Source organism: Lolium rigidum, chromosome 2, assembly GCF_022539505.1.
Source record: "Lolium rigidum isolate FL_2022 chromosome 2, APGP_CSIRO_Lrig_0.1, whole genome shotgun sequence".
In the NCBI taxonomy this organism is placed as follows: Eukaryota; Viridiplantae; Streptophyta; class Magnoliopsida; order Poales; family Poaceae; genus Lolium; species Lolium rigidum.
The window spans coordinates 245,054,019-245,077,840 of NC_061509.1; the positions used below are offsets into that span (position 1 = coordinate 245,054,019).

At 43.7% G+C, this 23,822-nt stretch overlaps 1 pseudogene; it reads right to left on the reverse strand.

Moving 5' to 3' along the window:
* Positions 1–1,048: 1,048 nt before the first annotated feature.
* LOC124690726 lies at positions 1,049–21,204 on the reverse strand (annotated as a pseudogene).
* Between the last annotated feature and the right edge of the window lie 2,618 nt (positions 21,205–23,822).

Genomic DNA, 23,822 nt, shown 5'->3' on the forward strand with positions numbered 1-23,822 from the left:
ACATGTGCAACAAGTGTGGGGCGCTCCGTGGCAAGCACTGTGTATGCAAGGCTAAGGCCAAGGCGGATGACGACACGGGGATCAAGGAGGAGCACTTGCCACCACGCAAGAGGCTCATGCTCAGGTACAAGCGGGAGAAGAAGGCCCTTGCTGTCGCCGCCTCCGCAGCTAGGGAGAAGGGCAAGGAGGAGGGACTATGCATGGAGTCCAACCAAGCCAAGTACCCTTTCAATTGGAGGAAGTACATGTGCAACAAGTGTGGGGTCCGTGGCAAGCACTGCATATGCAAGGCTAAGGCCAAGGCGGATGACGACATGGGGATCAAGGAGGAGCACTTGCCACCACGCAAGAGACTCATGCTCAGGTACAAGCGGGAGCAAAAGGCCCTTGCCGCTGCCTCTGCAGCTAAGGAGAAGGGCAAGGAGGAACAGTTGGAGTTGGAGGAAAGGGAGACCACCTGGATTCCTGGGGCGACGACCACCAAGGGGAAGAGAGCCCCAAGGAGAAGGCGCACTTGAACTATATGCGACTGTTATCTCTCTTCCTGTCTTTCTGCATCACCTGCCTGTAAAGTGACCGCAGAACTGGTATGAATTGTCGATCTGAAGCTCTTTCGTAATGTGGACTAAACCTGTGGGTCCGATGCACACACTTGTAGTGCTTCTTTCAGGGTAGATCAGAGACTCCAACATGCACTGGTGCCCATATATACAATATAGGTTCAGATAAATAGTAAGTTTCTGCCCAAATAGCAAGTCAAAGGCATGCTAAAATCTGTAACCAGAACCAGGGTGAACACATTAGTTCCCCCTGTCTTGGTTAAGTTTGGCTCCACAAGTTAAACAGGGAGGCAAAGCATACTGAAAACACAACCTCACAAAATATTTGCCAAAAACAGAAACCTAACAAAATTATTGCCATCATAGCTAATGGTAGGCAGATATGGTCAGTTTTCAGTGGAACAAAGATTCCAAATTTGGTGGTTCTGAGAGCATGTGATTTGGCTCATTTTAGCATTCAAAGAAATGAAACCAAGCATCCCGTGGAGTAAATCACAATAACGTGGGCAGCCGCATACCAACATAGCCATTTCGTATTTAATATAGTGAGTACCAATACCATCCGTGACACACAGATCATCATAATCAGTAGCCTTGGAAGGTAAGAAGTGACTTTATTCAATATCGAACATGCTACGCACCTCCAGTTTGCACTTAGCTTCAGCTTCAAATGTCTTGCACAAAATCTCATAGCTTGTACCAATCCTGATCTGCAATAATTGAAGGGGTCAAGATACAAATATCTTGGTCTTAACTAGACTAGTTTCTGGGTAAAGTAATACCAGCAGATCCACTCGTGATGGTGAGGTAGGACCATGTCCAGCTCGTGGAAACTTACCTGGAAGACCTGGGCGCCGCCGCGCGTCAAATTTTTCAGCTGGCTGGCGAGCATGGACCGCTGCTGGACCACGGAGAGACTGGCCCGGCGGGGACTGCAGCACCACCCCAGGTGCTTGCTGTGCGACCAGCTGCCGGAGACGATGCATCACCTCATCCTAGCCTGCCCCTTCTCTAGGCAGGTCTGGCATGAGGTGTTGGCACGCATGCGCATGACCTGCCAGCCACCAACTGATGCCGACGCAACCCTGGACGACTGGTGGCGTAAAGCGAGGCAGAAAACCCCCAAGATCCTGCGCAAAGGCCTGGACTCCATCACCCTACTCACGCTGTGGCTCATTTGGAAACACCGCAATGCCTGCGTGTTCGACAGAAGCCAGCCATCGATCTTTGGATTGGTGGACGACATCATGGAGGAGGCAGTTCAGTGGGCTAAGGCAGGGGCTAAGGGTTTAAGGGTAGTGCTGCCAACAACCTGGGACGTGCACTGATGTATTTCCCCCCTTTTTGTTCCCTCCCTCTTAGGAGGCTTGTAAAACTCTCTATCTTTTCAATGCAATGAAACGCAAAAGTCTTTTGCGTTTTCTCGAAAAAAAAAGGATATGGCATATCTGTGAGACAGAATAATTAGATTCAAATATTGAAACAGAGCTGGAGTAGAAACCATAAAATTAACCAACAAAAAGGTACACCCATTCGGTGCAGTAGAACAAAAAAATTGTCGGCACAGAGTTTGAAGTTCACCACTGTACCTCAACTTATTGTAGAAAGCCATAGCTTCCGTATTAGGTTTTTGAACTGTTAGCATCATGGATCTCATTTGGCTCTGCATATGCAGATGCACTGCAGATAAGTTTTATGATCATTCAAGCCAAGATGTCATCAAAATTGCAATCAGGCAAAAAGAAACATGCATAAATCAGAAGAGCTGCCATGAAAGCCTCTATCTTAACATAATATTCAGAAGGCAGCTGCTTAAGAAGATAGATCACCTTGCCAGGTTCAATCAACTGCATTAGAAACTTCCCCAACCCATTTCCTTGGGAAGTAGACTCCAACTGTATCTCATACACATAAACACTGAGCACATCCTCTCCAAGAAGGCAAGAACAAACCTGTAGTGTACAATACAAAGGAAGCGATCTCCACTACATGCTCCATCTGTACATTCCACTATTCCAGTGATTCCACTGCTGCATCTTGCTTCCTAGAACTTTTTGCAATACAGATATTTGCAATTTGCCTGAAGGGGATATATTGTGCTTCTGGAGCAACCATTTCCCAGCACTTAATTTTCTCTTCTGAAGGCCCTTCGGATCCATAAGGTCCCTGCATATTAACCTAAATTATTGTTTACCAGTGTTACTTTCAGTAATCACAAGGAAGTTGAGAAAGATACGTATTAGAGCATCCTGAACCACTAGATGCAGGTAAGGCATGTGACCTTGAGAAGATGTTGGATGAACTTCTTCGTTGGCAATGGAAGCTGATTGACATGTGCAGACTCCAAGTACACCTAAATATGAAGAAAACTGAGCCCAGGGTGATAAAATATGCTCCTCCAAAAAAGGATAATTCTAGGCTCAAAGATATAACCATTGTGCATTCAGTTCCCTTTTGTTGAATTTCTAAATCTAGCAAACACATAGAGTTTTCCTGAATCGGAACGCAACACTACTAGCTAGTCCCATGGTACTAATTGTTTTGATCTGAAAGACAAATGTAGGTTACCCTTCAGTCGTATTTATGCGAAGCCTGCAGGAAGTGCGCCAGATGATCCGTCACAACTACAACATTCCTTATAAGTTATTCGATTGCCTTTTCCCTCCCTAATATTGTTAAATGTAGACGGGCTGCAACCCAATAAGGCAGCCCATGTGGTCTACAATTCCTGAAATCTCAAGGCCCATCACGTTGGCAGCTTGGGACAGCCTTGGGGGACAAAGTTTAGTCCCACATTGCTAGTTGGGAGAGAGTTGGAGTGGTATATAAGGGCTGCTGTTCTAGTCATTCCAAGTGAGTGAGAATAGAAGGAGCCCTCACGCACTCCTCCCCCTCCGCCCGCCCCGCCTCGCCTCGTCACGCACGTCGCGTTTCATGACTCGAGTTCGAGTTCGAGACACACTCAAGGAAGCCTAAATTTTTGCTTGGTGCACCAACTGTGTTGGGTACGTGTCGGCCTGCATGTGCATGCTCGCCGCGTGTCCCTGGCTTCCTACGCGTGTCAACACGGTCGGGGCGACTCTCCTTCCAGGCTATACAAGGAGACCGATCAGATCTGGAGAACAGTGCTCTTAGATCTATCTCTCTCGCGAAGTTCCTTTTGCTGTGCTACTCTCTAGTCTTCCCCATCACGGCGACAGCGTGCACGGCCGTCCGGGAGAGCAGGCCTCCGAAACCCCGTCCGTTGAGATCCTGCACCGGAAGACGGGCGATAAGGTTTTTGGGGAGCGTCTCGGCGCGACTGCTCGCTGCTGTTCGTCTTCTTCTTCGACGGTTCGGCTGCTTCATCAACAGATCCGACTACACCATGGGCGACATCAACAACTCCCATGGTGGTGGTGTTGCTACTGGCGCGACCTTTTCGGTCGCGATGTACGTGCTTTTCCTCTCCTACCTTGCACTGCTACTTGTTCCATGTTCAGATCTGATGCATGTGCTTAGTCTGATGTGTGTGGTTAAGTATGCTTGTGCATCTGTAATGTTGCTTTCGGTAATTAAACTCACACGGAAATTGCCTAATAATCCAACAATCCAAAAACCTTATATGCTTAGGCAATTTTCACCGTCTGGTTTTGCTGCTGCGCTCAAACCGAGCCCGTTTACGGGTTCTCATTTCAAGAGATGGCAGAGTAAGACCCTCTTGTGGCTCACTTCGATGGGCGTGCACCAAGTTGCGGAAGGTACTCCCAGAGGTCCGCTTACTCCTGACGAGGATAAAGCGTTCGGGGATGCCACCGTAATCTTTGTGGGTGCCGTCCTAAGTGTGCTTGGAGACAAGTTGGTTGATGCTTATCCGCACATCCGAAATGGGAAGGAACCGTGGGATGCACTCGGACGCTAAGTTTGGTGTTGCCGATGCCGGGAGGTGAATCGTATGCTATGGAGCAGCTCAATGACTACGTGAATGGTTGAGAACCGATCCGTAGTAGAACATGCTCATGAGATACGGATCATGGCAAAGGAACTCGAGCTCCTCAAGTGTGAGCTACCGGACAAGTTTGTCGCGGGATGCATTGTCGCTAAGCTTCCCCTTCATGGAGGAACTTTGCCACTTCTCGAAACATCGGAGGCATGAGTTCTCTCGTTGAGAATATCATGGGCTCTCCGGATGTTGAGGAGAAGGCGAGGGCAAAAGACAAACACACTCGGAGGAACCGAGGGACGTTCCGCCGCCAATATGGTGCGGAAAAATGCCCACAAGTCCAAGGGAAAGAACAAGGGAGTCTCCCAGACTACCAACTTCAAGAAGAAGGGGAAAACGGAGAAGAAAGATCCTTGCTGGGTATGTGGCGAGATAGGCCATTGGGCTAATCGCTGTCCACAACGCAAAGGAAAGAAATGTCAGGCTGGACAGAACTCAAATTCTGTTAGCATGGTCATTGGCAACACAGAGGAAGGAACTACAGGGTATGGTAATATATTACCTACTGTTCTTTCGGTGTTTCAGCCCACGGAATGGTGGGTTGATACGGGTGCCAATGTTCATGTGTGTGCTGACATCTCCATATTTACCTCTTACCAGGCCCGAGGTTCCTCAGTAATGATGGGGAATGGGTTACATGCTATCGTTCGTGGTGTTGGCACGGTAGATCTGAAGTTTACTTCGGGAAAGATCGTGCAACTGAAGAACGTGCTGCATGTCCCTTCTATCAAGAAGAATCTCGTTAGTGGCTCCCGTCTTATGAAAGATGGGTTTAAGTTGGTGTTTGAGTCCAATAAAGTTGTACTGTCTAAGTATGGAACTTTTGTTGAAAAGGGATATGAATGTGAGGGAATGTTTCGCTTCTCTCTAGAAGACTTCTGTGATAATGTTGTGAACCATGTAAGCACTAGTGTTAATGAAACTAATGTTTGGCATTCACGACTTTGTCATGTTAATTTCGGTTGTATGACGCGGCTTGCTGATATGAGTTTAATTCCAAAATTCACCTTTGTTAAAGGCTCTAAGTGCCATGCTTGTGTGCAAGCAAAGCAGTCTCGCAAGCCTCACAAGCCTGCGAAGGAAAGAATCTTGGCACCACTAGAGCTCGTGCATTCAGATCTATGTGAGATGAATGGTGAGTTGACAAGAGGTGGAAAGAAATATTTCATGACTTTGATTGATGATTCCACTAGGTACTGTTATGTGTATCTCCTGAAAACTAAAGATGAGGCTCTTAATTTCTTTAAAATCTATAAGGCTGAAGTTGAGAATCAACTTGAAAGAAAGATAAAAAGGGTTCGGTCCGATCGTGGTGGATAGTACTTTTCTAATGAGTTCAATTTATTCTGTGCGGAACATGGTATAATCCATGAGAGGACGCCTCCCAATTCCCCACAATCCAATGGGATTGCGGAAAGGAAAAACCGTACTCTAACGGATTTGGTTAACGCCGTTGTGAAGTGTATATGTGGATTGCCTAGCCCTTTCCATCAGCTTCGGACTTTTGGTTCAAGTGGCTAGTGCATGAAGCTTAACATGGTATCGAGCCCTAGGTCTCAAGTTCAAATCCTCGCCTTTCACATGGTTTTCGCAATTAAGCCTAAAAATTGCTGTTGCCCCCTCTTTAGCCACCGCTGTTTCGGTGTGCTCTTCTTCTTTCACGTGTTGACTTTCTCTTCTCCCGTCACACGCGAGTGGGGGTGTTGTGAAGTGTATATGTGGATTTCCTAGCCCTTTCCATCAGTTCGAACTTTTGGTTCAAGTGGCTAGTGCATGAAGCTTAACAAACGCCATGTTAGATGTTTCGGGTTTATCCAAGGAATGGTGGGGGGAGGCTATATTGACTTCGTGTCATGTCCTAAACCGTGTTCCAACCAAGAATAAAGAGATTACCCCGTATGAGGAATGGGAAAAGAAAAGACCAACACTCTCCTACCTACGAACTTGGGGTTGTTTGGCTAAAGTGAATTTGCCAATCACCAAAAAGCGAAAGCTTGGACCAAAAACCGTGGACTGTGTCTTTCTTGGCTATGCTGCCTATAGCATTGCTTATAGATTTCTTGTGGTGAAATCTGGAGTGGACGACATGAATGTTGGCACCATCTTTGAATCAAGAGATGCTACATTCTTTGAGGATATATTTCCTATGAGAGATATGCATGGCATGTCTAGTTGGGAATCTGATCCGATACATGAAACTCCTATAGAGTCTGATGAGGAATCTGATGATGAGAGTTCAGATTCTGATGAAGATGACAATGAAGCTCCCACAAGGAGTAAGAGGCAAAGGACTGTAAAGTCTTTTGGTAATGATTTCATTGTATATCTTGTGGATGACACTCCCACTACCATTTCAGAAGCTCTCGCATCTCCTGATGCAGACTACTGGAATGAAGCGGTTCAAAGCGAGATGGATTCCATCTTGGCTAATGGAACGTGGGAGTTAACTGAGTGTCCTTATGGGTGCAAACCTGTAGGATGTAAATGGGTATTTAAGCAGAAGCTTCGAGCTGATGGTACTATTGAGAAGTACAAAGCTCGGCTTGTAGCCCAAGGCTATACCCAAAAGGAAGGCGAAGATTTCTTCGATACCTACTCACCTGTGGCGAGATTGACCACCATTTGAGTACTACTGTCATTGGCTGCCTCACACGGTCTTCTCGTTCATCAAATGGACGTTAAGACGGCTTTCCTAAATGGAGAGTTGGACGAGGCAATTTACATGGAACAGCCTGATGGTTTCGTACTACAAGGTCAAGAAAGAAAGGTGTGTAAATTAAAGAAATCTTTGTATGGTCTAAAACAAGCACCCAAACAATGGCATGAGAAGTTTGAAAGAACTTTGACATCTGTGGGTTTTGTTGTTAATGAAGCTGACAAATGTGTGTACTACCGCCATGGTGGGGGTGAGGGCGTTGTCCTATGCTTGTATGTGGATGACATACTAATTCTTGGGACAAGTCTCAAAGTGATTAAGGAGGTAAAAACCTTCGTATCTCAGTGTTTCGAGATGAAAGATCTTGGAGAAGCTGATGTTATATTGAACATCAAGCTATTGAGAGATGAGAATAATGGGATTACTCTTGTGCAATCTCATTATGTTGAGAAGGTGTTGAACAGATTTGGCTATGCTGATTGCAAATCTTCTCTCACACCTTATGATCCTAGTGTCTTGCTTCGAAAGAATGAGAAGGCAACTAGAGATCAATTAAGATACTCTCAAATCATTGGTTCACTCATGTATTTAGCTTGCGCTACGAGGCCTGATATCTCGTTTACTGTATGCAAACTTAGCCGGTTTGTGGCCAACCCGGGAGATGATCATTGGCATGCTCTTGAGAGAGTGATGCGCTATCTAAAGGGAACCATGAGTTATGGAATTCATTATACCGGGTATCCAAGAGGACTTGAAGGATATAGTGATTCGAATTGGATTTCTGATGCTAAAATGAAGGCCACAAGTGGATATGTTTTCACTCTTGGTGGTGGCGCTGTTTCCTGGAAGTCTTGTAAGCAGACCATCTTAACGAGATCAACTATGGAAGCATAACTCGCAGCATTAGATACAGCTACTGTCGAAGCGGAATGGCTTCATGAGCTCTTGATGGACTTGCCTATGGTTGAAAAACCAATACCGGCTATCCTCATGAACTGTGATAATCAAACTGTGATTATCAAAGTGAAAAGTTCTAAGGATAATATGAAAAGTTCCAAACATATCAAGAGGAGATTGAAGTCTGTCAGAAAACTGAAGAACTCCGGAGTGATAGCATTGGATTATGTCCAAAGTGCTAAAAATCTGGCTGATCCTTTCACAAAAGGACTATCAAGAAACATGATAGACCTTGCATCGAGGGAGATGGGTTTGAGACCCACTTGAGTTGCCGAGGGGGTAAACCAATCTATGTGATCGGAAATTCCGTGAACTAGGACCTGGGAAAACAAACCGGAGCAACTGAGTTGAGAGAAAATTTAATACTCCCACTCCGCTGCAGATGCAATTCTCTCATAGCTACTGTAAGGCAGGTTGACAATGTCTTAATGTGTTCTGAGCGGCTCTTGATGAGCGAAGACGCTGTCCTACGAGGCGATCTTTTGAAGAACACACCTATATGAGTGACACTACTCGGTCATAGTGTGGGAGATTTGGGTGAATCTCTAGTAAGCTCATGAAGGGCCGAGGAGTATGACTTATAAGCTCCACCCGAGGGAAGGCTATGGTAGCCTAGTACCGTGCCGGCATTGAGCGAAACTTGCTGCACAAAGACCGACAATTCAAGGCATAGTCCATTATTCGGTTGTAGTCAAGCGTAGCACCTTGCCTAGGTGGAAGTTCAACTTAACAGTCTCCAATGAAGTGCGGGTATATTAAACGATGAATGGAACTAATGTGTCATCCGATGTGCATATGAGATCTCGGTGGGGGATTGTTAAATGTAGATGGGCTGCAGCCCAATAAGGCAGCCCATGTGGTCTACAATTCCTGAAATCTCAAGGCCCATCACGTTGGCGGCTTGGGACAGCCTTGGGGGACAAAGTTTAGTCCCACATTGCTAGTTGGGAGAGAGTTGGAGTGGTATATAAGGGCTGCTGTTCTAGTCATTCCAAGTGAGTGAGAATAGAAGGAGCCCTCGCGCACTCCTCCTCCTCCGCCCGCCCCGCCTCGCCTCGCCTCGTCACGCACGCACGTCGCGTTTCGTGACTCGAGTTCGAGTTCGAGACACACTCAAGGAAGCCTAAATTTTTGCTTGGTGCACCAACTGTGTTGAGTACGTGTCGGCCTGCATGTGCATGCTCGCCGCGTGTCCCTGGCTTCCTACGCATGTCAACGCGGTCGGGGCGACTCTCCTTCCAGGCTATACAAGGAGACCGATCAGATCTGGAGAACAGTGCTCTTAGATCTATCTCTCTCGCGAAGTTCCTTTTGCTGTGCTACTCTCTAGTCTTCCCCATCCCGGCGACTGCGTGCACGGCCGTCCGGGAGAGCAGGCCTCCGAAACCTCGTCCGTTGAGATCCTGCACCGGGAAACGGGTGATAAGGTTTTTGGGGAGCGTCTCGGCGCGTCTGCTCGCTGCTGTTCGTCTTCTTCTTCGACGGTTCGGCTGCTTCATCGACAGATCCGACTACACCATGGGCGACATCAACAACTCTCATGGTGGTGGTGCTGCTACTGGTGCGACCTTTCCGGTCGCGATGTACGTGCTTTTCCTCTCCTACCTTGCACTGCTACTTGTTCCATGTTCAGATCTGATGGATGTGCTTAGTCTGATGTGTGTGGTTAAGTATGCTTGTGCATCTGTAATGTTGCTTTCGGTAATTAAACTCACACGAAAATTGCCTAATAATCCAACAAATATCTGGTGGAAAGCATGATGTCTGCATGAGCCCTCTTTGTATACCCATAACGTTCAACCGCTTATTCACTGAGTGATTGATGTTATCTTATAAAAACGAAGTAACCAAGTGCTAACTATTGAATTGCATGCACTAACCAACTATTCCAAAAGCCCGAGCTGATAGAAAGATGTAGGCAATTTATTTCAACACTCACCCTACGTCTTTTCCCTTTGGCCTATTGTGACGCATGTTTGGGGAGCCGCAATATTTCTTTTTAATTCTTGCGTTGGCCAGGATTTGATCCTATGACCTCTTGCTCTGATACCATATTGAATTGTATGCACTAACTAACTATTCCAAAAGCCCGAGCTGATAGAAAGATGTAGGCAATTTATTTCAACAGTGGCTGCAACTTTCAGCATGGTTCAGCAGGATAAAACAGTGGCTGCAACTTTCAGCATGGTTCAGCAGGATAACGCACATGGGCCATGGGTTCACGGCCAAGTGTTGAAGCTAGTACTAAGAACGGCCAAACGAATTCGCCAATCTCGTATACCATAATTAAACCTTGACATCACACAACAAAGTCAAGGAATGAAATCGGCCATTGGCAGTGGAAAGGGGCTTGGCGATACTCGCGAATCGAATCAAGATGAAGAAAAGGGGGGAGGACAGAAATACAAGTACCTGCTTCCTACGCTACCTCCTCGCCACGCCGCCGCTGCTCTGGGCTTCTTGTCCTCCGCCGTCGCCGTTGCTGTCGACATCGCCGCCTCATGTTGTTGTCTCTTGGGTCGTGGCTGTCGGCTGGAGGGGATGTGCAAGGATGGATATGGATGATTGTTTCAGCCATGGGTTTATGGGCCTCTTGAGTTATTTGGGTCTTCTATAAGTGCGTGAGAGAGGCCCACGGCCTTATGTCTACCATCGTATCGTTGTCCATGTTCTTTCGGTTCCTCGAATGGTACCATAAATATCCTCACAAACCGAGGAGAGCAAAGAGAACAATGCCTCGAAAAAAAATGGGAGCAAAACTTTATGATCCTCAAATTTCATATAGATTTAAGAATTCATGAGCGGAAGACATGTAGACTCACAAGATTGTTAAAACTTAGAGAATCTCATGACTCATGTCACACTGTAATTGCTCGAGTCTTTATTTAAACGTAATTTTACATGGAGAAATGACACTTTCATTTCCGTGCCTTTGGCAAAGAGTTGATATTTCCTCCATGAAAGTTCAAAAGTACATGAAAGGTATGAAACATTTATTTGTTGTAAAAAAGATGCATGGTTATGTTTAGTGCTACCATTTCTTTTTATTTCGAAACTGTTACATTCAAAAAAAAAAATTAGTCATGGACATGTGAGCGATTACAATGATATAAGTGTGGCATACATTAGTTTCTTAGTTAAACGCATCGGCATGCTCGTGGTCCGCATAAACTCCATGTCAATCACAAGCCTGTTTAGCATATCCAAGGCAATGCACACTTCTAGTTACATGCTTCTTCCCTGCTACAACTTCTGCATCATTGTCGCGTTCCCATCCATTTTGTCTCCAGGGATGCTTCGCACAGCAGAAGTCATTTCCCGAATACGCCGAACCGCGGTGAACTCCCCATCAGCAGCGTCGCCCCTTTGGATGATAACCTCTCACGTGGTAATCAAGTTGGTGCGCCCCCGGATATCAAAAGCTTCAGGCAAGTAACCATGGATGCACTGAACTGGCTAAATAAAACCTATGGACTTAGTTTTCTCCACTGTCTCATTTCACTTCGGATGGAACGGAAAAAAATACCCATAGTGCTTTGTAGTTCATAGAGAAAATGCAGAGTTAACGGGTACATACTGACTGCAAAGATGTACTAGTGTATATATAGAAAGTGAGATGGCATCCAAAGTCAAACTTTTTTGGATCTTTCTTTGTGTGAGCCATTATGGTTTCGATTTTCGTGAAGACATGGTAATGGCATGGCCTCACGCGACATGCATGGTCTATGAGAATTGATTAGTTCTTGCGTTGCAACTGTTCCAAAATGATAGACTCCTATCAGTTTTAGTATAATTACATCCCTTCATCCTCAAGTATAGCACTTTGGAACAAATCTTGTTCTTTACAACTACAAAGTCATTTCCCCAATACATTCTCCTCTCGAATATGTCATCTACAATTTCCCAGTAAAGTTTTAGCGGATGTCAAGGTATCAAAAGACATGTGGAAGATATTAATCCTATTTACAACTGGACGTTTTATTTTTCTATATCGAACTTCATGTTTGTTGGTCTTTTTTAGATAAAATAAGCTGTCCTCGTAAAAATTATTCGTAGTCTTAATAACTGTTGAAAATGCAGAAGAGAAGTTTGAAATATTTCTCTTGCTCAATATCCAGATCAATGAAAGCTATAGTATCATCCGTCTATTGGAGTAACGCCAAGCTATCTTCCATTAGATGTTGCACACTAGCTTGTAATGGTGCATCTACGCTTAACTCCAGGTATAACTAGCAAGCATATCACCTACAACATTGAAAAGGATTAGCAGCATGAGCGAGCCCTCTTTTGTTTGCAAATCAGGAATGATCCGACACTAACAATCCGTGTACAATTTGCAAATCAGGGTCAAAGTTTACGGGAGTCTCATGACTTGGATGAGCTAAATTTGCAGAGAGATAGCGAGTAAAGTTTCAATTTCAGTTATGAAGATATTATGCCTGTAGTGCTAACATCTACTAGATTATAATCAATACCATTTTCTCTTTTACACAAAGATGCTAAAAAAATCCGTTAGTTATCACATTTAAGTTAAAAGTCCTTAGTAAATAAAATATACAAAAATATGAAATACCTCAAGGGGAGGACTCCTCAAGGGAGGAGCACGTATAGATGGTATATTGCATAGTGAGCTATCCACGGAAAAAAATCGAATCTGGTGAGGCTTCGTGGTGGCCTAGAATGGGTTTGAGATGGCTTTAAGGGGGGTTAAAATGGCAGTTTACCGCAGTCAGTTATGTTTATTTAGATCACTGAAGACTACAAAATTCTAGAGAAGACTTTATTTTTGTTATATTCACTAGTTTCCATGTTTAATTATTTCATCTTATGCTTTAAACATATAGCAAATAGACTGAAGTTTAATGGCCAAGTTTTTCTTTTCCTACTATGTTGTTTTTGATAACGATGTTGCAGTTAATTTGATCGGTTGTGGAACAAGATGTGCTCCGGTGGGTCGTTGCCATGCATTAAACAGAATTTGCTCTTCTTCCCTCATTTAAAACAGGGTAGTGTGAAGAACTCATACAACTGATCATGTGGGGATGGTGTACTGTCTTGAGTCTACAGCGAGTTCAAAAACTCACGCTACGATGTTGGCAAAACATAGCGGTTACAGATAATTAATAGGCGTGAGATGTATTGGGAATACGGTGGAAATCACACTCAAGTCTATATTTTGCGAGATTGTTTATGTCCGCTAGAAGATCCTGACGAGTTGGTATACAAAGCATCGCAAAGGCACGCCAATGTGTTGTCATGCTGTTGAGTTCAGATTCGGTAGAAGTACAGACTGAGCATCTCCTCGTATACCAGTCAAAGCTCGTGGTGTTTTCGGATCCGCGAGTGTACCAGCAGCAACAGCTAGGGGGGCTCATCATTAGAGACGAAGCGCTGGGCAGAAATTCCGCACTGAAAATGCAACTTAGACCGTATGGTCGGGCCCCACACATGCACCTGTATCCAGGCTAATGAGAGAAGAAAGGGGCTAATGAGAGAAGAAAGGAGAAACAGAAAAGGAGAGAAGAATGAGTCAATGGCAGTACCCAGAGGGCAATGTACTGAAAATAAACACAGATGGTGCATTCACAAGTACAACTGGCCAAGGAGGGTGGGGATTTACAGTCAGAGATAACACATGCACGATACGGAGGTCTGGGGCTGGCTTCCTGGCAAATGTGTCAAGTGCAGCACATGCGGAAGCTGAAGCGAGCATGCAAGCGCTCCAAACAACAGCAGAATGGGGCATGGTGGCTGTCCAGATTGAGTCTGACTCGCAAAACCTGGTGAGAGCACTACAAAGCACCAGCTTCGATCTCACACCTGAAAGAGTACTCTACCGAGACATCCGTATATTCATGCATCTGCATTTTAATTCAATTTCAGTTTCTTTTGCACCTAGAGAGTGTAATAACTTGTCACATGCCCTTGCGGCCTATGGTGCGAGTCGGCGTGATCCAAGGCAGGTGTGGCCTGAATCGCTGCCAAACGATGTTCGTGTCCTGGTGGCCAGCAATTTAGCTGATCTTGTTGATTAATGGAATCGTGTGTTCCATCTCCAAAAAAAAGGCTAATGAGAGAAGCAAAGCGGTGAGCGCTAATCAAAACATGCACCTGTTTGGCAAAGACAAGTCAACACGTAGTCAGGAGGGGATAACAATAATTTATATAGAATAAATTGTGAAAATAAGGACTCAAACTTGAGACCCTGACTCTGATACCATATTAAGTTTATGCACTAACCAACTATTCCAAAAGACTGATCTGATGGAAAAAGCTAGGCAATCCACTTATAGTTTAACACAGGCTAAGGAAAGAAGTGAATCGGGCATACTATTAGGCAGCGTTGTCAACTTGTCATGTCGATCTATTAGAAAAAAAACTCCTTTTGTCAATACGGCGACTTAATTGGTTACAGTGTCTTATTTTTTTGTGTATTGCCAACTCCATATAAGTCTACCTCTAGATTTTCTTTGCCTAGGACTCATGCTGGTCAGAATGTCAGATGCATATATTTAAGTTCGTGGAAAATGTGTATTTATTTGTGTCACTATATGATGCATGCACGTCTAGCTATGAAGTTTTTAAATGTAACTAGCACAGTAACACTGGCAATAAGTAGCAGGAAATAATATTAAAATAAAAAAGAAATAGGTATGTTGCCAAAGGTCTCTAACGTGGCCTTCAACATACACCGACAGCCGGTGAGCAGAACTGTCGATGGCTATAGTTTTGCTGACGGACACCCTCGGCATAATGGCATTTGTGCTGATGTTCTGTGCCAGGTATGTCGACCATCATTTTAAAGCGCTAGGCATGTCTGCATGTACTGATGTGATCATTTTTTCCCTAAATTCCTACCGTTGTATATACCCAAGGCATCTAATGTGGTGACCAGCATACACCTACCACCGTCAGGCTTCCGTTAGTATAGCAACAGTAATATATGCCAACGGCTATGGTTTTTCCGGCGGGCATCCTCTGCATGATGGCATGTATGCCGACATTGTCTCCCTGAAACCCCTGCATGCCAACATGTATGTCAACGGCCATCTTGGAGTGCTCGGCATGTCAATTTGTATGCCGACGAACCTTATATCATGCCAACTGTTTGTGTCTTAAATAAAGTGTGATCCAATTTTTGTTACCACATTATATGTACATGGATAGATATTGATTAGATCAATTTTCTATAAATTCCTTTCGTATGGGTATTAGTTTTTGTATATTCGGCCACTCTACATACCAATTAAAATCTAGACATTTTTATCTGCCATACAATTTGTTTGGATAATCCAAACCAAAAAAGCAATTTCAACTTTTCCTTTCACGTGCAATAGGCGTGATGATTTTATTGGTTAGAAACACTCCAAGGTGCTTGTACATGTAGTTTCCGGACTACTCCTTTTGTTTTTCTTTTCTAGGGAGGGTGTCAGGCAGATGTTAAAGTGTATATCCATAAAATATATGTGCGTATATGTTATGTAATTTTTAAAATCTTATCCCTTGAAATTACTGATTTAACAGTTAAAATAATTCATATGATCTCGATCAACGTAGTACCTCTATTTTGGACCCACGTATTGTGCTTTTAATATAGAATAGACAAGGTCACGTGTAACATCATCATATGGAGTACTCCCCCGTTCATTATTACTTCGCGTTCTTAATTCAGTTAAAGTCAAACTTTTTAAAAAATTGTCAAATATTTAGGAAAAGTATATAAACATCTATAATTTAAAATATATGCACAATTGGTATTATGGATGTTAATATTTTTTCTTATGTTTTTTCTTAAATTTTAAAATGTTTGACTTTGACTAAACTTGGAATGCGAACTAAAAAATACGGAGGGAGTACAATTGCAACTTGTATATCGAAGGAACTGGTTGCGAGTTAAATATTGGCTCGGACTGCCAACCCAATATCTGGCTCAGTGCATGATATGGTTTTGTTTCGACCAATACTTGCATGGCTCGTAGATATGGTCAAATTTTTGGGACAACGTAGATTAGTCACTTGATTGTTAAGTGTGTATAGCTAGGCCGAACAATATCTCACTAATACAGATCAAGTCCTTTAAGGTCTGCAATCACGGTTGACTCTAGAGCCTACATGCGGGTGGCAAAATACGTGGCCGACAATAGCCTTGTACATACATAGGTGAAAGAAATTCTATTGATCTCAGCTGTTATAATTAGGTCCCACCAAAATCAAACGAATTAGATAATTAAAATGATGTGAATTAACCTCATGTCTCTATTTCAGACCTGTATTTACTTTTAGTGTATAACTAGCATGGCGGCCCTCTCAAATGCGATGGCATAATCTCAAATATGTCGAGAAATAAATTAATATTCCATATTATGTGTTATGAAGAAGTACACTTACATAATCATGGTAAATGATATGTAATAAATGTCAAGTGTGAAATAAAATTTTGAATTATCTCTTCATTGGGTATTCAGTGGTATGATGTGAAGAAAAATAGTACTTCCTCCAACCCGAAATTCTTGTACCGCTTATTTTTTTAAAATCTCTAATGCATATCAACATTGCAAAATTGGCCTGCAAATTTGAATTACAAATTAAAATCTTCTCCTCCTCCATCTCCGTCCTCCCAGCCGTTCACCATATACCTCTCTCGCCAATCCCCATGGGGGTCGCCCCACTCCCGCTCCGGCCTCCCCACCAGGATCTGTATTCATATTTTTGTACGTCCCAATTCTACTCTACATGTACTTGCCCTATCACGCCCTTGTATTTCCTTTGTAAGAGTCCATGTTCAACGCTACATACTATTTTAAGTAGGAAAATAAATACCCTTCAAATCATTTGTTGTAGACTGTATATTCACATGTGTCATAGACCGTATATGGCAAGGACTCTTCACGGCTCAAAGACCTTGACATGGTAGTCCGGCCAAATCGTACGAAGGCTTTAATCGTTGAAACAGCTTGAGCTGCATGCATCTAAAAAAAAACTACGTGAGCCATCTAGTCTAGCTTATAAACGTGATGGAGATGGACTCAATGTATATCCATAAAACAGAATCACACAACTGCACTGCTGCCCATAAATGGGATAACGGGTCTAATAAGCATTATGCGTGACTTGGACTTATTTCGTACCTGCTAGGCGCAATATTTTTTACGCATTAACTTTTAAATCTCAACCGTTAAAATTTAAAATCAATGGTTAATTTTTTTCCAGCATATGTGGAACTACCTGGCGCCTCTATTTTAGACCCCCGTATTGTGCTTTTAGTGTATAATAGATAGGTAGATAGTAAATAGATTCTCTAACATATTTATTTATTTATTTCGTCTTAATCTTTTAACATATATCACTCTATTCCACAATTAAGCCGTTTTAGCAAACTATTTTATTTTTCTAAAGTAGCTTATATATTATGGAACTTGGATTGTAACAACTAGACTAGGGGTGAAATGGCAAGTTTTTCTTACCCTAGTATGTTGCTTTTGACAATGATATTGTAGCCATTTGATCGGCTGTGAAACAACATGTGCTCTGGTGGGTCGTTGTCGTGCATTAAACAGAACCTGCTCCTCTTTTCCTACTTTAAGAGAGATAGTGTGAAGAACTCATACAACTAATCATGTGGGATGGTGTCGAGAGTCTAGAGGGAGTTCGAATGTTATGATGTTGGCAAAACATAGTGGATACTGATAATTATTAGGAGTGAGATGCATTAGGAATACAGTGAAAATTATACTCAAGTCTACTTTTTGCGAGATTTTTCGTGTCCGCTACAAGATCCCGATAAGTTGGTATACACAGCATTGCAAAGGCACTCCAATGTAGTGTCTTGCCGTTGAGTTCAGATTTAGTAGAAGCACAGACTGAGTGCCTATTCGTCTACAAGGCAACGCTGGCAGTGTTTTCTAGCCCGCGAGTGCACCCGGAACAACAACCAAGAGGGCTCATCATTAGAGACGAAGCGCTGGGTAGAAATGTCTCATTGCAAATCCCATTTCAACCGTGTGGTTGGGCACCACACGTGCTTTTTGATCCAGGCCAAGGAAAGAAACAGAGTGGGCATCCACACGATCCTCCCCTGTAGCTCCCTTGAACATCAGCCTCGGTGTTTTGGCTTATAGGTGCATATGAATCTACTAGATCATAGAAGCGCACATTTCCGCGTCTGTCCTTCATGAAGAAAGAACAAAAAATATCCAATAAAATAATAATATATAAAAATCCAAGAAAATTCGAAAGCTTGTACAGTTTCTCAGCATACATGGTGCGGTAATTGTCCAAAATAAATTTGTTTCTCAATTTGAATTAAAGGTACACTACATTGATAGAGCAAAGAAAATAATTGCATCACAAATAGCTAACAATGATACAGTAATCGGTATAACAAACCACACTCTACAAGTTAGATTTTTGTGTCAAAATATGCCTACATACACAACAATACATCAATGAAGTGCACACCTCAGCAAAGAATTATTCAATCAACTCGTAAATAGCCTAAACAAGAATGTGAGTAAACCTGGTATTTATATAGCAAATACAACAACACTAGTTTTATGGCACGACATCAAGCTCTCAGGGGCACCAGATGTTTCTAACATTCTTACGAAAGAAATTATGCCGATATGATGCTTCGATTCTAAGCAGTGATAAAATGAATTAAATACTTAATTTCCTCAATCTAACATATCTGTATCCCATGAACTACATAACAACCATAATTTAATATTTAATGAATACCTGGTAGGAAGTAAAATAAAGGGTGCGCCATAAGCAGTTCTATTAATCTGTTCAACTCACTTCAACAGTTCAGGCCTACACCAGCCCATTGCCGGATGCAACAGTGCAACTAAACGAAAGTGGTCTTCATTTCACCAGTGTCTGATACATCTTAACATCTGTACAATTAAATCGAACTGGATCTTAGAGATTCCAACAATTCAGAGACAGGAGTACTCCACTACAACAACGATTTTGCCACAGTCAATACTATTTACCAAGAAAAAAGTAGTGTTGAAACTGGCAATTGTTTTGTCTTCGGATTGGTATAAGAGCACACAAGAGAGCACAAGAGTTTGACATATTCGTTTTACAAGAAGGGACTTTACAACATGCCTAGAAGCTGGGGAGTAGCTTCGATGGTATAGTTATTCACCGCTTCATTGAGGAAACCAATAAAGAAAACTTGTATTGCCTTGAAATAAATATGTTCATCTACTCAGGACAATCTTCAAAGCACTTTTTTATGCCAAAACAACAAAAATAAAATAGACTGTATATACAGGCAAGTATCCCCTTTACACATCTACATCTAAGTTAAGAAAAAAAGTGATATCCATACGTAGATACATGTATAATTCTCATGTACCAATTCAGTACTATCCAGGAATCTATCTCATGTAAATATCAACATGTAAGTTCCAAACCAAAAGGTACACACATAGACTTATCAAAGGAAAACCCCTCTAGCACCAGGGATTATTTCGAATGAAAGGCTCGCTCTTATGGAAATATTTAGGCCATCACATTTTCGGTACTGAAAGGTCTGCATCCTATAAATTCACAATTCTATGACGGACGACAAATATAAGATATGTTCCAGCATTTTTCTCCAAGAAAATAATTCCAAATTTTCGCTTGAGGTGCAGAGAAGTTTCATGAACATATCATTTTACATTTAGCCATTAATATAGTTTAAACCTTTCATTTCTTTATTGGCCAATGAATTGTGTGTATTCTATACGCTTAGTCAAATATGTCGAAAATGACACTACGATGCATTGGTATATGCACTTCCCACATAGTAATAAATATCCAGCTTTATCCATGCATCACAACCTGTCTAGACTTCTTATTTTGTTGATATTAATGAAGAAATTCGTAAGTCCAATCTAACAACATCTGAACATGCTTTCACACCAAGATCTAGACAGATGCAATTCCTCATCGAGTTATGCACAACACAATAATTTTTTTGTTTGGGTGAATAATGAACAGAGATCACCAATCTGCTATAATGTTAAATGGAGCTATTGATGTCGGAACCAATATTGTCGGATGTAAAGGATTGTTAATAGTGACAAATGACCCAGCAAATACAAGATATAAATAAATTAAGTCAGAACAATTTGACATCTAATATAGTAATATTAATACTGGAACATAAATGAACAAATTGAATACTGTTCTCAGCCTAGAAATATAGAGAAGAAAGCAGGTATTCAGAACTGGATAAAGAGGTAGAAAAGATAACCAAACAGTCACAGAGTAATACTTGTGATGAGAGCTATGTATAAATAATTTGTATCGAGACCAGGAAATTCATCTTGGTTTACTAATCACACATCCAATAGAAATAGCTCAGCTCTATTCTTGAGGTTATGTGTGCTTCCAGAGCATTATTTTGCAGCAAGAGACAAAAACAGTAAACTCCATAGTCGCCATGGCTGTTCATATGCTGACCAGGACCCTAACAATAATCCATCACCATCTTAATTATACTCCATGACTCCACGTCACTGGGAAGGATTTTAGATGTTTGCCCTAGCATGCTATCTTCTACCGTTCACAAAGGTTTTTTGCAATTTCTTCATCTTGCATAAACACTATTTTTTTATACCTGGAAAAAGGAAGAATAAAATTACAAAGAGATATTATGATCACTAAATTTGAAGTAAGTAATATGAAGAAATGGGTACCACATTCTTTTTCATCATACTACCTTTAAAACTTAGGGTACTGGTTGCAAATCAGCCTTCTCAAATACATAGTGGGCAGGCTGATCTTCGCATTTTCAACCTCAATGTTGTCTTACCCCCTCTCGTCTCTCTCACCTTTGACCACTGCTCATCCCTCGTCCACCTCCACCTCCTCATGTCGGATCCCAACCCCACATCCCTCGTCCACCGTACCTCCACCTCCTCATGTCAGATCCCAACCCCACTACCAGGGGCGGAGCTGGAGACGAAGTATCCCTGATGCATTTTCAACCTTGCCAGCAGAAAGTTTGCCTCCATAAGAGCATCTCTAGCAGACCCCCCATCGGACCCCATCCGCATAATAACTGCCGACTTCCGGTTCGGAGGCTAAAAAAGGGACCATTCAGATCCCGCATCGGACCCCCATTTCCAAAAAACAAATCCGGGCCGCCCCGATTCGCGCCGTGCAACCCCCAAGTTCTCGGGTCGGAGGGGCTGTGCGAGCGTGGCCTCCATCCATTTCCCCCCTTGGCGCGAAGGAACTTTCAGCTCGTCCCTTTCCTGCTTCCGTTCCACCCGCCGGTCCCGATTCTGCCGCCCCCACCCATCTCCGGCCACCGGAGCCCCCCGCGTCCTCCCTGACATGGACGCAATCAACCCTCCGCCGCTCCCGGGCCAGGCCACGTCGCGCAGACCAGCTGCACCGACCGCATCTGGATCCAGCGCCGCCGCGGCAACCACCATCGAAGGCGCCGTGGTCGCCGCGCCTCCCGCTGTTGCAACTGTCGGAAAGCGGAAGCGGCTGGGGCAGCATGTTGTCCCCGCGCCTCCCGCTGGCCTGGTGCTCCCCGCTGCAGTTGCCCGTACCGTCCCGGCCAAGCGGGTGAAGCGGCCGAGCAGCAAGGTGGCGGCCGCGGCGCCAGCGCCGAAGAAGGCGGCTCCAAAGAAGGCTGCGAAGAAGCCACCCGCGGCAAAGATGGCGTCGCTGACTGCCTTGATAGCGGCATTGGTGCCTACAACGATGGAGCCGGCTGATATGCGCAAGGTGGTCGATGAAAGTCCGACGATTGATGACGTGCCGGAGTCATACGTTGACATGCTCAATGATGCTGCCGTGGACATCGACTCGCCGTCGCTTGCGGATTACGGTGACTACAACGACGGATTGGAGGAGGGGCTCGAGGGTGAGGAGTTTGAGGAAGAAGAAGACGCCGGTGGCGAGGGAGAAGATGAATTGGAAGAGATTGAGGAGGGGGCATTCGATGGGCCGGTGGCCAAGGCGAAGGGGAGAGCGCTCCGAACCGGCAACTACTCCGAATCCAAAGACGTGATCTTGATCCATGCTTGGGAGGCGCTTTTGATGGATGCCGTGACTGGCACTGACCAAACCGGCAAGAGGTATTGGCAACGCATCGAGGATAAATTCGTCCAATTGATGCCGCCTCTCTCTACTACTCGGACCCGCTCCTACCGCTCGCTCAAAGGCCGATGGGACACCATCAAGACGGTGTGCAGCCGGTGGTTAGGTTGCATCGAGGGCGCGAGGAATGCGCCACCGAGCGGTGATGAGCGCAGATTGCACACTGTTGGGGAACCCCAAGAGGAAGGTATGATGAGTATAGTAGCAAGTTTTCCCTCAGTAAGAAACTAAGGTTTAATCGACCAGTAGGAGAAAGGGCGTGGACTTCTGAAGGTGTTGCTAGCTGACTTGTGGCAGGGCGCACTACTGACGTCAGCAACAACGTGGAACCTGCACACAACACAAAAAAAATACTTTGCCCCAACTTACTGAGGTTGTCAATCTCACCGGTTTTGCTGAAAAAAAGGATTAACTGTATAGTTTGGAAAGGGATGTTTGTTTGCAGTGGAATGAAAGAGAATAGTGCTTGCAGTAAGTAAACAAAACATGATGATTTTATCAATGTAAAAGAAAGGACCGGGTTCCACAGTTCACTTGAGGTATCTCTCCATAAAGATAAATAACATGTTGGGTGAACAAATTTACAGCTGGGCAATTGACAAAATAAAGACCATACATGACAAGATGATTACTATGAGATTCATTTGGGCATTACAACATGATACATAGACCGTAGTCCAACTGCGTCTATGACTAATAATCCACCTTCCGGTTATCATTCGAACCCCTTCCAGTATTAAGTTGTAAGCAACAGATCATCGCATTAAGCAATGTGTGTAAAGTAAACAATAGAATTATCCTTAGACAAAACATTGTTGTTTTCTCCCTAGTAGCAACAACACATCTACAATTTTAGAAGTTATTGTCACTTTTCTAGATTACTAGAGGCATGAACCCACTATCGAGCATAAATACTCCCTCTTGGCGTTACAAGCATCTACTAGCAACGGAGAGCATGCAAGATCATAAATAACATATGACAAGTATATAATCGATCTCAACATAGTATTCAATATTCATCGGATCCTAGCAAACACAACATGTAGCATTACATAAAGATGATCTTAATCATGATAGGTAGCTCACAAGATCTAAACATGAAGCACAAATTGGAGAAGACAACCATCTAGCTACTGCTATGGACCCGTAGTCAATAGATGAACTACTCACGCATCACTTCGAAGGCGGGCATGACGATGTAGAGGCCTCCGGTGATGATCTCCCTCTCCGGCAGGGTGCCGGGAAGAGCTTCAGAACCCTCCCAAACTAGGGTCGATCGGCGATGGCGACCGCGACGGAACTTTTCGTGGATGAAGGCTCGGGTACTTAGGTTTTTCTTGAGACCGTGGATAAATAGGCTGAAGGGCGAGGTCGGTGGGTGCCCGGGGGGCCCACACCACCCCATGGCGCGGCCAGGGCCTGGTGTGGCCGCCTCATGATGCCACTTCGTCTCTCTTCTGGACTCCGTCTTCGTTACAGTAAAATAGGAACTTCGGTTTTTATTTCGTCCAATTTCGAGAATATTTCCTTTACAACTTTTCTGAAATACAAA